Raw genomic sequence first — 6266 nt, 5'->3', positions numbered from 1 at the left:
TAATTTTTTACACATCCAAGCTATTTTTATATTCCACCACGTACATTTTCTTTTATGTGTTGAGAGGGGAAGAAGCATGCAACTAGGCCTTCTTTTTAATCTACAGCTGCTGATGCAGCATAATGCAGAATGTTGCCCGTAGATGAAAATATTGAGCATTGATATATGTGCCTAGGAAACTATCATGTGTAACCAGCTTCCTGATGTGTTTGATGCTGAATGTTGATATTCTATGGTAAAGTAATACACTTGTTTGTTTATTAGAATGTCTTCTTGATGATTAATTCGGACATTTCCTTAAATGTGTACTTATACTGGGTAGAGGCTATGTAAACAGATGACCTTCCTTTGAAGGCAGCAGCACTCTTCTTGAAGACAGACAGTTATCGTAATATATCAGAATCCGCATTTTGGCACAGTATTTTCAAATTAAGAGGTAATGTTGAGAGAATCTCATATCATTAACAGTTGATAAAGCATTTTCGGCATAGTTAAGTATCTGAAGTACATTACTAATCTTGGACACCTTTCTTAAGGATAAGACCCTGAACTAATTAACTTTGCACCCCAGAAAGGGGTGTAGAAACAAGAATTTGTCTCAGTACAGCATGTAATAGGAAAACATGCCCTGCATCTATAATGTCTAATTCCAATCTTGATATCTAAATAGTGCCAGAGTCTGATCACCTTTATATGGATTTTCTTCTTTATACATAGAGGCCAGCGTCTTGCGTAGTAAAAGTTTCATGCGTGGTTCCTCATGTGTAATCATGATTTTTTTTTAATTTCTTCTATTCAACTTATAGAAAGAAGTCAGTTTTTATTTTCGGTGTTAAAATGAGAAACAGCATGCCACTTACTGCTCATTTTTCAGTCTATCTGTAACAGGACGGATTACGCGAGGATTCATTTACTTGTGTTACATTACTTTGTTCCTGTTAATAGGTTATCGGTCCTCTGATACAATTATGTATATTAATTATGATGTTTCATTCCTGCATCTATAATGTCCAATTCCAATCTTGATATCTAAATAGTGCCAGACTCTGATCACCTTTATATGGATTTTCTTCTTTATACATAGAGGCCAGCGTCTTGCGTAGTAAAAGTTTCATGCGTGGTTCCTCATGTGTAATCATGATTTTTTTTTAATTTCTTCTATTCAACTTATAGAAAGAAGTCAGTTTTTATTTTCGGTGTTAAAATGAGAAACAGCATGCCACTTACTGCTCATTTTTCAGTCTATCTGTAACAGGACGGATTACGCGAGGATTCATTTACTTGTGTTACATTACTTTGTTCCTGTTAATAGGTTATCGGTCCTCTGATACAATTATATATGTATATTAATTATGATGTTTCATTCCCTTTATTTGAAGTTGGACCAAGGCTCTTAATGATGATTAAATAGATTAGTGATATCAGATTTAACAAGGACTTAGTTGTTTATTAATATTTTTGATTGATTCTCAGTGTTTTGTGTGTTGTTACTCCTTATTTAAAGGTTCTGGTGATCATTTTCCTCGCAAGTTTTATTTTAGCTTTTAGATTCCTTTTTACCTACATATAATCCTTTCATTGGTTATTTGCATAACTAAATACAATACGTCGTGTTTTGATGAACTATTGTACTTCCTCATCTCTTTATTTATTTCCGTCTGCAGCTTCGCTGTTATTTTACATTGTTTCAACAGTTTTAAGATTTTTTTTTTCTCTTGATAGTTAAAAAAGAAGGGGGAAAAAATGCTAATCTTATCTTAGAACCCCAAATAACATGTACTTTAAAATGCTAATCTTATCTTAGAACCCCAAATAACATGTACTTTTTCGCTTTCGTGTCATCACTGCCTATATTCAGTTGGCATGATTAAGGTTTGTTCAAATAACATGTACTTTTTCGCTTTCGTGTCATCACTGCCTATATTCAGTTGGCATGATTAAGGTTTGTCGATATTTTTGCTCTGTACAATGCTTATCACGTAGAGATAAATCCAGAGATTAGGGGCTAATGCTAGGTAGCTCAAAGCTACGAGGTTGAGCAGCAAGAGTAGATTTCACTTCTTCTGAATATAACTGAAACTGGTAGGTACTCGGGCGCTTTCAGTTTTTCACGATCTTCATGCTTTAGATTCTATTGATTTTGTTCTCTGTGATCAAATGGCTCGACAGAGCACTAGAAGCTAAAGCAGTTGTATAGAATGATGATGTCTAAATTGCCGATCATGACCTTAGATATGAAATTTAATTTAGCAAGTATCCTTATAATTTTCATGATTTTATGAAGAACACGTTGCTTCTTGACCTCTTTGACTCATTATGCGTGTTGAGAATGTTGTCTGTTGTGATTTATCAAGGCCATAACATTTTACTAAAACATGATGCATGAACTTGTGGGGTGTACATGTATATCTATTCCTCTATAATAATGGGAGGATCCAAGATTTACTATTTATGCTATAGTAAATTATCACTGTAGCATTATTATTGTTGTTCATTAGGATATTGTAGCATTATTACTGTAGCTCAACGAGATGCTAAAAAATAGTTACTGTAACACTTACAAAAACTGTATTTTAATATAGAATTAATATAACAAAAATAAAAAAAAATAGAGATCGTACTTCCTAGTACGGGTAATAGTATGGGGTAATAGGAGAGGGTAAATGCTGATTACTAATGAATAATGCCCTGTGTATAGTGCTGACTGACCCGTCAGCGTCAAATCTCCAGATAAAAAAAAGGGTTATTTGCATGGATGGATCAGATATAAATACAGTCACATCAATCTTATTCCCCCATGGAAAATCTAACAATATATAGTACATAATTACATTAAGATGGGACTGATGGTAAACAGAAACGGTTGACTCAGTCAAGGGGCAAGATACAGCAACAGCAGCAACAGAGATTGTTATATATTCTAAAATCTTTTTTCAGCTGTGAAGCCTGCCAAGTGCCAACTACTGCCATAACATGAACACTGATGCATCAGCAAAAGCTTCTCATTTTGTTTGCTAAGTAGAGGTAGAGATGTCTGGTTATATGCAACATGAGTTGGTTCAAGCTGAGCACCATCACATTGTTTAGCGACCGTGTTATCTCTCAAACACAGATCTAGGCTAATATTTCAAATTGCCCTTGAGAAATGTAAGAGGCTGTTTGGTTCCCTGTTTTTGAGGGAAAGACTATCTTAAAAACCTGTCAAAAATGTCAAAAGTGTCACTTTTTGACAGACTTTCAAGAGAAAGAATTTCTAACCAAACGAGCTTTAAACTGCGCGTAACTTGTCTCTCCCTCGCTAATTGAAAGAGGTGTCCACTTATAAACAAGTTAAGCAATGATTAAGTGCTAATGATGGCATTGATGGAGAGGCTTGTAATGAGTAATCTACCCAATTTATTACTTATTGGAGATGTTATCCTTTAGAGGTGCGTCAGCCACCATCTTTCAATAACTATTATTTATAATGATTCCAATATAAAAAACAGAACAATAGCTTCTATTGAATTCTTTAATTAAATATTCGTCACTGTATTCTCCTCCACATAACTTTTGAACAAAATGCAAACGACTATTCCCTGAGTCTTCTCAAACTCCAAAACCAGTACATACAAATTCAATACAGTAACCACTTGACCTAATCATCCATAGATGTATAGATATAGTCAGCAGATATGTGCCGAATCTTATCCCTGTGATTGTGGGAATAAATTGTAGTGGTTTTTTTTTAATTATCAAATTGGCACACTGCCCAATGACAGCATTATTGGTGTTTGGATTGTAGGAAGCTCTATCTAGGGCCTGTTTGATTCTCTATAATTGCATTTTAAACACAAATATCAATTATAATTGTTTGATTAAGTTCTAAAATTTTGTTCTGTAGGCATCTGTCGTCTTTGAGTATTAGGTTTTTTGAACTTACATTGGAATGATCGGAGATATGTTGTAGACTGAATCATAAATTAAATAACACTTGAAAAAATACCATCTGCGGCTTACATATATATAAATATACATGAGCTATCAAGTGTATTTAGAGTTGTGTTTGCGACTACACAAGTTGGATGTTCCGATCCATTTAGGAAGCAGTGAATTATCCAAACTGCTCCCGTGTTTGACATCTAAAGGTCGAGGATGTTCTGATAGGATCCGCACTCTCTGGAAAGAAAATTTGCTGCTGACCAGAAAGTTGAATATGCGAGTCATTACGTTTGTTTCTAAACCTTCAATTAAAATTAATTCACAGCAACGGCAACAACAAAACCATTAAACTTCACAGTTATTTTGATAATATGCAGTTCTTAAAGTTATCATTACCCAATAAGCAAGAACTATCAGATAATTTCTCCCATACTGCCAAAATCCTAGCCAACTGCTCCGCTTGCAGAGACTACTACTGTTTTCCTATCTCAGGTCTCTTCAGTAAAAGACAACGTCTCTTTTCTTCACAAACCTAACCTACTGTCACCAGTTACCAAACTACCGCGGGTTCCTACCGCAGGGATTGACTCGGCTCTTTAGCGATTGCAGCAAGAGCATGCATCAGAGGAAAAGCGTGCAAAGGCGCCTTCTGATCTGGGATCCAATACCTGGCAATTGCTTCAGCGCGCTTTTCCACTGGTACCTCTGTAGTTGGTTCAGTTTGGGTGGACCCAATAATTGATTCCATGCTTGAAGAGCAGCTTGGGTAGTTGGGCTCGCCCATTGGCTCTCAACGTTTTCGTTGTGTAGAAGTTTTATGACAAAGCCAAAGGTTGAACGTGACTAGGTTTTGAATTGTTTTCCGCTCGACAAAAAAAGACCGGATTAGAATTGGTTAGCCTGATATTTTGTAGGCCAAATAGTAACCATTCAGTCGGTACGTTCTAGGTTGCACCGCTGTTTTCTATGTTCCGAACTAAAACTTGTTTAACCGAGTCAGGACCATTTCTAACCTATTTTCTATGGTTTCCCCCTTCTTTTTAGCGCAAAATTTTGTAAGAATTTAGCCGGTTCGGATCTGTCTACAAGGAAATCGTCTATGCTAATGCCGAAAAAACCAATCAGGGGGAGAAACAAAATGGATGAGTGGTGGACAAAATATCATTTTTAATTGTTTTAAAAAGGGTAAGATTATAATTTTACAATGAAATTTTTTTCCCCTTTCCTTTTTTGTTTCTTTCTAGAACATTCTACGCAATTTTACAATGAATGATGTTGTTTGTCTTTTTCTATTCCTTTTCTTTTCTAGAACATTCTACGCCATTCAAATATCATGAAAAACGACGGGGCGTACATAATTGAATATCTTGTTAATGTTTTATGTTATAAAAGATACAAAGAGAATAAATATCTATAAAGAAAAGGGCAAGGTTCTAAGCTTATATCTATGCTACAATTTATTTACACTAATACACACAAATAATGAGGATAAGACAATCAGAGAGGATTTCAAGTTCAAAAAATAAAGGTAATATCTCCTCTTACCATTAAATATACATTCTAAATAATATGATAATTACTTCATATTCTTTCTAAATAGAAAATGTGAAAAAATAATATTCATATCACGTGCATTTGCACATGTCGGTTCCTGTTATAACAATAATTACACCAAGCGTTAATCCTCCTCTTGGAGTCGACACATGTCTCATATTAGCACTAATTATTAGATCAGCCAGGGAGACTTAGGTCGCATGGGCGCGCTCGGCCCTTCCCTAGCCAAGACGAGTTCTCACTCAACCTTATCGATCATTCGAGTCAACCACCATCATTAACTCATAGCCAGGTCGACAACTTGCAAGGCCGGCAAAAAAGGCGGTACTTGTCGTCTAACTCACGAAGCCGAGTCAATAGGCAGTTTGTCCGCGAACTCTACGTCAACAGCTGTCCATCATCACCATGACTAGTGCCACTAATCTCCATAACTCATCACCCCCATACCTCCTCAATTACCATCACATTATATCAATGGTGACTCATCACCACTCATCACTCATGCAGTCGACATCTGTAAAGCTATCTGCCGATTTAGCTGTCTACCTGGACTCTGCCAAAAGTATGCTTCTACCCCTCTCAACTGGGTATGTATATGGGCTCATCGCCCACTGATCAGAGATCTTGGGAGGCCCCCTCCTCGAGGCCATATATATGCCACTTCTAGTTAATTAATCTTATCACCTGCATATCTAGAATTTATACAGTTTATTGATTCCCCATCAAGCTCTATACTGACTTGAACGTTGAAGGAATCACCGAAGAACCCAACTCCGGTCCTCTGACGTGCC

Source organism: Asparagus officinalis, chromosome 5 (genome assembly GCF_001876935.1).
Source record: "Asparagus officinalis chromosome 5, Aspof.V1, whole genome shotgun sequence".
NCBI classification, from domain to species: domain Eukaryota; kingdom Viridiplantae; phylum Streptophyta; class Magnoliopsida; order Asparagales; family Asparagaceae; genus Asparagus; species Asparagus officinalis.
Note: the sequence above shows the minus strand (reverse complement) of the source record.